At 40.7% G+C, this 12,302-nt stretch overlaps 1 long non-coding RNA gene across 1 annotated transcript; it reads left to right on the plus strand.

Moving 5' to 3' along the window:
* Positions 1 to 10,511: 10,511 nt before the first annotated feature.
* LOC103476407 (uncharacterized) lies at positions 10,512 to 12,302 on the plus strand. The gene is made up of 3 exons (XR_535459.3): positions 10,512 to 10,691; positions 11,078 to 11,155; positions 11,236 to 12,302. It is a non-coding gene; the product is annotated as an uncharacterized LOC103476407 (long non-coding RNA).

The raw sequence follows: 12,302 nt of genomic DNA on the forward strand, positions 1-12,302 counted from the left end.
GTTACACTTTAAAGTACTGTTTTTATATTTTTTTTGAATGTCCTTCTCTTAGACAAAGGGATATTCTTTGATCTTCTTACGGAAAATTAGCTCCCCACGACCATCTTTAGCTCAAAATCTTATTGTGATCAAATTTATCTGGATTTGTCTACAAGCTACCATTCTAGATTTACAAAACTCATATTCTATTTATGGAAGTACAAAAAAAAGCAATCATCTCCCTCCTAAATGCATGTCTTTGGACTTTGAACCTGGAAAGGACCCAGTGGTATGCATGGGGAGAAGATGTTATCTCCATGCAGAAACCCACACAGGCAGGAGGCTGGCAGAATCGTGTGAAAAGTAGTTGTAGATGTGGTTTGAGTTGGGAAAAAAAAACCAGCAAGAAATATAGCGAGCAAAGGATTTAACATATACAAAACAAAAAGGAAAAAAAAAATACAAGGCAGCAAAAAGAACTGTGGCAGGAAAACCTTGTAGTGAACTGACAACATATCCAATGGATCTGGAACAGGTGAGTCTGATTAAAAAAGCTTGAATTTAGACAGTGGTGGAAAATGTCTAGAAATGACACATGCATTGTATAAACTTGACAAAGAAACACCCACGAGAACTGAAAATGCAGGATAATCACTGGCAAGCTCTAAAGTGGCAGAAAGCCAAATAAGCGTCCAATAACATCAGAGGCATGCTTAGGTTGAAGTTTTTATTATCAATTGTCCCTCAAAATAAGCTTATAATCGCATTGCAGAAGAGAAGTGCACCTGCTTCAGTGTTTCCTCTCTTGCATGCTGATGCCATTGTATTCCCCATGCACGTTTATGTACCCACTGTGAATCATTTTTACCGTTACTGCCACGGGCTCTTCTATTTCGCCGCATGTAAATAAAGTGAAACACGAACAAGCTGTTTTCAAGTCCCGAATTAAAACAGCTTTTATCAACGTTTCTTTCTCCGTCTGAGGAAACGCTGAATCGAGTGCGGCTCTTTTTAAGCGCATTGCAAGCAAAGGCGAACAAGTGACCGTGGCCTTTGCTGTGATTTCGCTTCTTGTATGAAATCACCCTGCGCCTGATTTCCTCCGCGGAGCTCTGGCAAACACGCCTCGCCTTGCTCTCCGCTCTTCAAACACAAGAGCACTTGAAAAGCTGATTTCCTGCTCCTCAGAGGGAGCAGGTTTCTTTTGTCGACTGAGGAGCCGGGTCAAAACAATAATTGTTGGCAAATTATGCCGGGAAATATACGACGCTCATTTGATTTACATGTCATTTTGCACGGGTCCGCTCCTCGGGCCTTCTTGGCTGTTCGCGGCGCTGCATTAGAGCTTTATCAAATGTTTATGAGGGCAAATCAATTTCATTTCCTGGGTGTAGCAGAGTGTATGTTTGTGTGTGTGTAAAAGAGAGAGAGGGAAAGAGAGAGAAGTAGGGATAGCACAGTGCAACCCTGTATTACTGCATGTTATGTGAAGGGCCAGGCTTCTCCCCCTGCCTAATGGGATTAAAGACATTAACAAACTGTTTACAAAATGAGGGAGGACCTCTGTGTTTTGCCTCACCCCCATCTCTCTATCTTTGTCTCTCTTTGTCTTCCACGGTGTCCACTGTTCTCACTCCTTCCCTCCGTCTCTGATCCCTAATCAGCGAGACGGCCCAAGAAAGTGCCTTGGGGCTGAATACAAATGAGCGCAGCTGCCCAGTATGGATTACTGGGCACTCTCCATGAGCAAATTCATACAAACACAGGCCTGCTCAGAGAAAACAGTACGTGTAAACACAGAAGGCTACGCGTCGACATATGTCGGTGCACGCCCAGCGTTTGCTGACACATGTATTTTCCTAGCATATGCCATTCCACAAATTTATGGCACACACACACGTACACTGAGGGCGAGAGACAAATGCTCAGACTGTAGGGTCCAGTAGCAGACATATGCTGCGGCACACCCACTAATTTTTTTTACTGTGGAACAGGAACATGTGTGCAAATGGCCTGTATATTGGTATCAGAGGGGTGTGTGCTCCAGCCATATGTCATCCGTCAATGAGAAATGGCGTTATGGAACCAGCTCAACTAAACAGATTGATTGAGCGTAATGACGAAAAGGTCTCTGTTGGTTTATTATTATTAAGTTTATTTGGTAGGGACAGACACACGTCGACGTGGACAAACTGAGGAGAACAGCAGTCCCATGTTCGCGTTATGGTGCAATAGCAACAGTTAATTCGCAGCACTTGACCCTAGATGGACTTTTACACAGTACTTCTTAAAATTGAAGTGATAATCGTCTAAAATAGCACAACATAATGTTGACAACATCTACAAACAAACAGTGAATCATAAAACATTCAAAATGGATACAGTTCTGTTTTCAACATAACCAGAGTTTTGTTTGTTTTGTTGAACGTACTAAAACTGGTTACGGACTTTAAATCAACAGGAAGTGAGCTCCAAACTGCAGATCCTCTCACGGACAAGAGCACTTTGAGCAAAAGTGGTTTTGCTCAAAGTGCAAAACCACTTTTGTACTTTGAGTTCGAAAGCTAACCTTACAATTTCCATCTAAAGCCGCACTAGTAGATCTGCTATTGCCCTGCAGTCTCTGTATGCAATCGCTCAATGGTGTAGGTGCAAGTCCATTTAAATACTTAAAAATCAATTTTAAAAGATTGTAATTTATAAAATTAGTAAAGTCCAAAATGCCAAATATAGCCAAAATGCGACAACGATGGAATCTGATTGGCTTTTGATATAAAACCTTTAAAACCCGATTATAGAGACTTGCTAATGGTTTGAGTTTAGTTTGACCTACTGTCTGAGACCAGACAGTAACTTCATAGGAAAAATGTGAGAGAATCATTGAATTCAAAAACATCTCTGCACAGTGAAGTGTTAAACAATTTCTAATAATGCTTATTAGACAGTTTATATTTGATCTAACAGTTTTGCTGATTTTATCAACATGGCTCCTAAAATTATTCCTAAATATTTTTCTTGTGATACTTGACCAATTGGGTCCTCATTGATCAGGATATGCATGGACTGTAATGTAGTTTTCTTTATTGAAGAGCAAATGCACTTTGTTAGCAACGACGATAATCTCTCTCTTTGTTGACAGAGTAGTTTGACCTGAAATGCCTAAAGTTGCTTAACAAAAAGCATTCATAACTCGACTAATTTGCCGTTTGGTTAAACTCCACCGTAAACCTGAATGTCATTTCACCCCTTGCATCACAAAACTTACCCCTTAACTTAGCTTAAGGTCTTCTGATATGCTTACTGTGGCTATTAATTAGTATCGATCCAAATAGAAATATAGCGATGGTCAAACAATTTTCTATTTAAAACATTTTGTCACATCATCAAGCATTTGAATGTTCATTTTAATGCATACCAATGCTTTTTGTTTGTTTGTCTGAGATCACTGTTTAAAATATTGTGTTTAAATTCAATTTTGGCATACTGATGTAGACTTACTATGTTTTAAGTCGACTATTTGGGAACAACTATGTATCATTCAACATATTTGATGTTAGTATAGTGGCAATACTTTATCAGAAATCTAAATGAGTAGAATACTTTAGGCAGGATATTTTTATTTTGATAACTGTTAACATAAAACATACAGGCATGTTTTGTCACGTATGTTTATGTGCTGCTTAATATTAACCAATCCCTGCGGATTTAGATTTAAAACTGCATGATCTTGCATGCTGTACATGTAAGCACAATCAGGTATTTAGATGATTTAGCTTTGGTGATGTCCTTGAAATAAAATCAGACTTACATGGCACTTTGTTAGGACTCTTGAAGATGTTTCACATGAAATCAGTCATTTCCATCCACACGCATACACGCCTAATGAAGGCAAACTGCTTGATTCAGCAATGCCAGGCTAAGTGGTTGTCTTACCCAAGGACACAACGACAGAGGTGGGGAGAGTGGGAATCGAGCCGGCGACCCACCGATTGCAGGGTGAACTTCTGTCGCCACTATCTACCTTGATTGACACGCGTTCTTGAAAATGGAACGCCACCTTCCCATCGCCCTAATCTTTCACTTTCTCCACAGATTTTCTGTCAGATTCAAGACAGGACTCTGGCTGGTCCACTCCAAAAGGTTAATATATTCATACCCTTGAAATTTTTCAAAGGTATGAATAGTTTGGGTCTTAACTGTATGTGTAATCACTGAAAACAGATGTTGCAGATGTTGTTTGTTGAATATTTAACCACTAACTAAATATAGTACCATATTTGGTACCAGAAATAGGGCTAGGGTTGGGACAATTGTAGAAAGTGAGATTAAAGTTGATATTGATAATAGGAGGAAAAACAAGTTACAAATTCACTCCCTAATTAATATTTATGCTTCCAGTCCAGAATTTAACCAGTTTTCTTTCGCTGTTTTGGATGAATCAAACAGGAAACTTTCATGGATGCACAATTTATATAACTCACTCCTCCTTGATCTTACAGTTTGCCCCAGCTCTGTCAGGCAACCTTCTGTAATGGGTCCGAAATTAGTTGGATGTTGTGGCAGTATCACACCTCCATCTAGCGGTAGAGGGAAGTACTGCTAACAAATGTGTACAACACACGAAATACGTTTCTGCTCGGAAAATTTGATGAATTGCTGAGATGTTTGTTTTTTTTGTTTGTTTGTTTGTTTTTTGGTTAATATCTGTTGGATTAAGTCATGTTAAAGGTTCAGGTTCTTATAATTCCTGCAGACACAGTGTGACAGGTATGGAAAGCTTCCTATGTGTTTTTCACACAACAACCAAATATGACATTCTCATGGTTTAATAACATTTAGTAGCTGGAAATTTCTAGAATAGCATATTGATTATATTGAAATGATGTTATGTAAAGCATTTATTTCACTTTTAATATGGAGGCGCTAAGGCTTATTTGACTTAAAAACGGACCGATATGCCGAGAGTAGATGAACTACATCATGATCAGAATTACCAAGAGGTGGTCTAGCTCTAGCTGCATATTCATATTTAATATTGCCATAACATATTCATCTTTAATATTGCCATAACATTTATCTAAGATGTTAGAGTTCCTTGTACTGCACTTCACGTACTGGAAAAACCAGGCAGAAACTTGTTTAAACTGCAGTGATTAAAGTCCCCAAGGATCAACATAGGGGAATCTGGTTTACTCTGAAGATGATGGTGGACGCAGTCCAAGATTTGAGTTGTGCTCTTGTTGCATTAGCGCTGGGCGATACACAAATTACGCACACAAAGATGTTGGTAAACTCTCTTGGGAGGCTGTATGGACGCAGAGTGACACATAGCAGCTCCGAGTCGGGGGGACATACTCTGTCTCTGACAGCGATGTTGTGGCACCAACATCTTTAACATGTACATTTAAGCATAAGTTGATGTGGATGTGAGAAGGTGGATTCACTGAAACCACTGCAGCAGTGAGGGAGGAAAAGGCAGGAAAAAATTGAAGGGAACCAATGAGAAAGGATAGTAATTTACCATTTCTCTCCACATCTGTCAAAGAGACAAACTAAATGATTCAAACTGACTTTTCACTGATTTATTTTTCTATAAAGTTGTGAAATATTGAGATAAATTCAGAAAAATGCAAAGGCTACTCACAGTGGGGTTGTGACTGTAACTCGGGCTCGTCACAGCACCTACAGCGACAAGGTTAACCTGAATGGTTACTGGGATGGCAATAAATGAATCGATTTACGCTGCGAGTCGAATGCCAAGGTGACCCAGGCAACTCTGGGTGTACATGCAATCTTTGTTTTCTCTCCGCGATCTCTTTCTGACTGATATTGGGAGAAGAGTTCAGCTGGAAGAAATCATTTAACAAAGCAAGGCCTATCTTCTCCCTGAGCAGGCACAGGAAAGGCCACCACTTTCCTCCTGTGCATCCACTGTACTTCGTCCTCTGTCCTCGTCGTGTTAGTCTTCCCTCCGTGTGCACTTCCTCTCGTGCTGCGTCAGCCGCACCTTAGGGAACAGGTCAAGGTGGGTTTGTTTCAGCTTCATGGAAAGCTGATGTTGAGATAGAAACCGCAAAGACGGGAGAGGAATGTGGATCGTAGGATGCAGAAATTAGGCGAGTTCACTGAGATGAAGCTCAGTCTTTACAGTGTCTTACGAAAATAATCACATCCCTTTTAGTCTTTCTTTGTGTTTGTCAGTGAGAGTCATTATCCTAGGGGTGTTTGGGTTGTTTATTTCTATATCTTTTAGGCTCGAGCTAGATCTCATATTGGTTCACTCTGCTGTTAATTCAGACTTTTCTTTAGTATTTCCCCGTGATTATTATTTATTTCCTTCTCACTTCCTTAGTGTTTATTAGTCTCGTTCCCTCAGCCGGCCTGTTTGCTTCCTTCTCTTTCTTCGCACCTGCAACCAGTTCCAATCAGTCATGTGTTTCTTATCCAGTAGTCAAGACTCCTAGTATTTAACCCTTGTGCGTGCGAGGACTGAGGCAAACGTAGAGGACTGTGGAAAATGATACAAGTTTTACGTGTGTGGGGTTGGTTGGACCCCATTTCTGGACACAACGGTTAAAGGCTCACAGGTTTGTTAGGTTTGTGTTATTTGTGCCCACTAAACCATAGAACATATAAAACAATTACGGTAAAGGAAAACACTGGATGTTTAGATCGTTTCCATGCTAATTCTATCAATAGACAAACTCGTTTTTATTTTGGGCCATATTAACACCACAAATGTCCTTAAGGACCGGTTCTATATTTATAAATCCAACCCATTAACAATCTGATTTAATATTAATAAATAGTTGCCTCTGCATTCTTTGGATCCATCTTTTCGAGATGTTTTTTGGCAGCATATAGATATTAAAGAACACAACTTTTATATTGAAAGTTCTATTCATGTGGCTTTCTAGAGTCTGCAGGGCCACAAAAATACTTATGGTGGCCCAGATTTGGCCCCCCAGCCTTGAGTTTGACACAAAAAAATCTATATTATGACTTATTTAAGTTTTGTAATTCTAACTTAATAATGACGCAAGTTAGCTTCTGGAATCCAAATCAGAAAACCTTCGATCCATTTCAGTGTCTGCCTGTGTGCGCGAGTGTATGCGTGCATGTTCATGTGCGTGTGTTTGGGTGTGTGTGTGTGTGTGTGCGGGTGTGTGTGTTTTGTGGTGTCAGCCAAATGCAGTGTGATCTAACAGCAGCTGACAGGCAGGTTCGAGGCCTCTCTCCAGGGTCCTGTGTGTGTGTTTGTGCATGTGTCTGTGCCCTGCTCTGGTGGTGTGTGCTAACTGGAAGCTCTGCGGGACTTGCAGCAGGTCCTCTGCAGTTGCACATGTGCACACGAACACACCCATACACAAACACACACATGCATACACACGCACACACACCGAATCAGCTCAACAGTGGGGCAATCCGTTAGCCTTTCTACATTTAACATGAGTCCAGTCTGCAGCCTCTTACTTATTCATTCGTCTCCACGTCCTCCACAGCCGCTTCTCGCCTGCACTAACCTGTATCGACAGCTGCGCTATGGCCAACGGAGACCTGTCCGACTCCTCCGTCTTGCCGGACGTCAGAAGAAAACGCCACCAAAGAGCTGTGCCTGCATCTTTTTTTTAAATTATTTTCTTTAGATGAAGAAGGAAGAGAAAAAAGTGTGCAGGATCAATAGAAGTGTACAACAGAAGGGCATGATGCGTGTAAAGGGGAAGTCAATGTCATGCCCACTGGTGTGTGAGCGTGTTATTCACCTGGACAGGATGGGGACCAAAAGAAAAAGACGGATCCCTTCGATTCTCTCTCACTGTAGAATACATAATCCAGCTCAAACAGTGGATCTACACTCTTCAACATGCAAAAGGCAGCAGATTTTTTGCATAGTTTTAAAGTTTGGCATGTCATTGTCAAACAAGAACGAGGACTTAGTTTATTTTTTCTCAGGAGAGCGTCTCTCCTGAGAAGACGCTCTCCTTCTCCTGAGGTTGCCGTACAATAATGTACGGCAACCTCAGATATTATCACATCTGAGGTTGCCGTCTTTCTGTTTTAGCAGGTTTAATGTCTCTCAATCTTGTACATCTGACCAGCATCCCAGCATATGATATTGAGACAGTGTGACAGCCACTTTCATCCCCTCTCAACATACAACCCTTCCCCCCACTCCACCCCTTGCAGATGATAGATGACATGTTCGCTGCCCTGTGACAGACCTGCAACATTCACCTGCAGCCAACATGCCCAAAAATGGAGAGGTTGGATGAGCCGCGGGACGGCTTGGGTCAGAGGTTCTTGAGGCCGGACATGAGACAGATACAGAGATAGACAAGGCACCAAAGGGTGAGCAGACAGACGGACGGTAGGATGGATGCATCGATACTGAGACAAGAAAAAATTCAATTAAATATTTTCCAAAAAAAGTGGTGCAGGCAGCCCCAAAAACTAAGGTTTCCTCACTTTGCTTAACTCCAGCGGTCATTGAGCGAGAGGCAGCGTACTTTCTAGGCATCCATCACAGGCCAACACAGAAAACTCTACAAACAACCACAAATACACACTCACACTTGTAAACAATGTAGAGAGGCCAATTAACGTTAAAGTCGTACTTTCTAACTGTTGGTGGAAAACTGAGGACCCAGAGAGAACCAATGCACAGAGAAAACATCCAATCTCCACGCAGAATTCAAACCAAAGACCTTCTTACTAGTTGCTGAATAACTACATTTAGGCAACTTTTCAGACTTTGTTTTGTAGCTTCCTCTGCACCGATTGAAAAAAAACCCAATGATTTCTTTATTTTTTACATGTCCACTCTATTGGTCTTATTCAAAGGGCGAGCAGAGATTCTTCAGCAGCCACTTCTGGCCCTCAGGCCATTTTTTATTCTTTATTTTTTGCCCATATGTGTGGCTCAGGCCCTTTTTGCAATAATGTTGAATGATCTAGTAGGGTGTTGCTGCGGCTGAAGTGTTGCAGGATCGCCTTTGCTGGAGCGACAAAGCTGGGCAGCTCTCTCCTCCCTGCTCCTTAATGTGATGAGACGTGCCTGACATTCCACACCACATAAGAAACTTCACGCATATGTGCAGATACAAACGCATCTGAGGCGTGCACAGACGGGAAACACAGACAATTACACGTACAAAAAGAAGACGACCACTAAGGATTGTCCTCATTATTTTGCTGCGTATCATTGTGTTTCCTCTGCTGCAACGATTGCAAGGCATGGCGGAGAGCATCCAGGCGTCTTCCAACAGACGTTTCCTTGACATCCGAGTTGCATTATTCATTCAGACGCCTTGTTGTTGGCATCTCGCTGTCTTCATTCACTCACCTACTTTTCCTGAGTCGACATGATAAAAATACGGCAGAAGTAAAACTTCCCAGCAGAGCATTGATTAGTTGTTAGAAGTATTAACATTTTAAATCAGCTGTATTAGCTTGTGGCTAGCATGTTCACGTTTTTTAAAATTCAACCCACATTGGTTGTTTGTTTTGGTGCCCATACATTATGAGAATAGTAAAATATGGAAACGGATTAGAATTTGCTAAGCCAAGATGTTTGTTAAGTCAACCATTAATCATTCACCTTCTTGTGACGTCCAGCTAAAACAGCAAAGCTATGATGTTCATATGCTGTTGTGACTGAAAATTCGTTAGAAATGTCAGTAGACTTGTGATTGAGAGAGATTCTGTGTTGGAACAAGAATTGAAATCCAATCTAATTTAATTTAAACCGAACTTCAACTACATTAGCTATACCGCCAATGCTAAATTTGCTAGAAAGAATAGCTTTTGAAGCTGTCATTAGTAAATAATACACCATACATTTTAGCTGGGGTTGTCAGGGAAGAGGTTTACATCCCACCGGGCTAGAATAGATTTAAAATGTTCATAACTATCTTTGTACCATTTTTTATTTATTTTTTTGTCTTAGTTGGATTAGCGATAGTGGTAAAGCTGCAGCTAAACATGCTAGTAAGCTAAACTTCTTAAAGCTGACGTACCAATAAACAGAACATCTCCGCTGAGGTTCCAAGGCAAATAAGTAGTATTCAACTTCATTGGAATACAACTGAGATGTTTATTACCATTTCACTGACGTTTTATACCTTAATCAAAAACACTTACTAGTTTTTGGTTTCTTTTTAGAACCAGATGTGTAAATTTATCTTAATGATTGGTTAGAATTTGAACTGATTTTGATAGTATATTTTAAAGTTGTTTTTGTTTTAATTATGAACTAAAACTTCGCCTACCAGTTAAACAAAGATAATTTTTATTTGGAAGTAGGCCGATCGATTAAAATAAATTCCACTTTTAAAAGAAAATTAAACACGTGCGTCATTAAATATTCCCTGACTTTTCTTATTTAAGTTTTTCTTTTTTTTAAGATCCACACTTAAAGTAAATAGAGAAACATTTAAATATTGTGACCTCTAATTGTTCAATAACTGGAAAGATGGTCATAAAAAGGTTTAAGTAATACTGTTGTGTTTTTTCTTTTCTTTTATCAAAGACAATACATCTGTAGTAAAGCTGCACACAGAGAACCCCTTGCTGTGCTCGGGGGCAGACTCACCGTCGGCCTTTTCCCAAAGCAGAGGTGATGTGTCCTGGTCCACTAATGTCAACATCGCAGGAACCATCGGAGGACTGTCAAACACACTAACACACAACCTTTTCCAGCTAACCCTAACACAGTAAGTGTGTGTGATTATGTGTGTGCCCAAAATGCCAAGTGCTCGCCTGTCCCCTCTCAGTACTTCCTCCTTTGTGTCGTCTTCACTTGCCTGAGGTGAACATGCATGTTCGACAGCCATGTACGCCGCCTTTATGTGTTTGTCTCCGTATTTGAACTTTTGAACAATCAGAGTTCAATAATGTATTCCCAGAGCCTTGTAAATGCCATCTTTCCCTTTGTCCAGCATTTTTCCTGGGATTGACCTAAACAGTATATGGCATGGTTGTGAAGTGGAAGGAAAATTATGATGAAGTTTTCGAACTGTCAAAACAGATTAAAATAAAAAATATGAAATGGGTGACAAGCAGATGTATCTCGATAAAATACTTTCATTCATTCATCCAGACACAACAGTACAGCGGCGTCCAGGAAAGGAACCGGAGCACATTTGGGACAGTGCAGAGGGCATGCACCAAAAGGCATGTAGGTGTTGGAGCGTGAAGAGGTTTTTTGTTGTTTTTTTTCCCCCTGCTAATACGGATATAATGATGTGACTATTTCAGTGTCGGCACTCAAGAGCGAGTGTGTGCCGTCTGATCGCAAGGAGCAGCTGTCTTGTTCGTCTGCTGGATGGTTCTCCGTGACTCACACCACGTGAAGAAGAAGAGAGTCGAAGACAGAGGTTATGTAGAAGCTGACGAGCAAAAAGAGACGGCGGCTGTGTGTTGTTTTGACTGAAGGAGGGGAAGGCTGACAATGAGTTTGCCCACTTTTACGCGGCTGAATGTGGGATGAGAGACGGCGAGATTTCTCTCTGTGTTATTTATTCGTACAGATAAGTCTTATTTTTATACATGTGTGCACGTATTGAGAAATCAGACTAAACTTCAAAGGCACTTTGTTTCATTTTGTGAAGATGTACGAATTTCAGTGAAGCATAAGTAAAAGGAACAAAAGACTATATAAAAAAAATTATGGTGTTGCGCTGTATTATGTCAATTCAGACCAAACACATTGTTTTGGACATCTTTTTAATTCCATGGTGGCTCTGAATGCAGACAGGGTCCAACCCAACGCTTGCAAAATACCTGATTTATTTATACTTTACTTCCAATCATTGAGGCCTCTGTGGTTTTAAAAAGTCGTCTTGAACTGTAGAGAAGTTAAGTACACCTGGATAAGCCGTAAGTCCATTGGAGTTCAACACAAAGATGCAAAAGACAAACTTCACAAAGCCTAGGGAGCTATTCACAAAGGATTCATACAATAAGAAAGGCTCCTTATAAGACAAATATAAAGAAATTAAGGATTAAAAAAAAAAATTTGCACAGTACCACAGGCTGTGAGCAGCTGACCAGAACCTGGATGAGACATCACCCTCTATGTTTCTCTGTTTTCAGTCTAAGGGGACATCCCAGATAACATTTTCACTTCCAGACTCTAAAAGTGGTATCAATCTCTATCAAGTGTCCCAAAAGGCTCAAAAATCACACAAAACACATGACATATCACAGCACAGTCGTTTCTGGCATTTCAGTGATTTAGAGTGTCATCCCTGGTTGCCACAAGCGTGAAGCTGTGGTCTTCACAAATATGACACCTCGGCTCAACAAGGTCCACACACCCACAC

The sequence above is a fragment of the Poecilia reticulata genome, chromosome 15 (genome assembly GCF_904066995.2).
Source record: "Poecilia reticulata chromosome 15, P_reticulata-male-v2, whole genome shotgun sequence".
Lineage (NCBI taxonomy): Eukaryota > Metazoa > Chordata > Actinopteri > Cyprinodontiformes > Poeciliidae > Poecilia > Poecilia reticulata.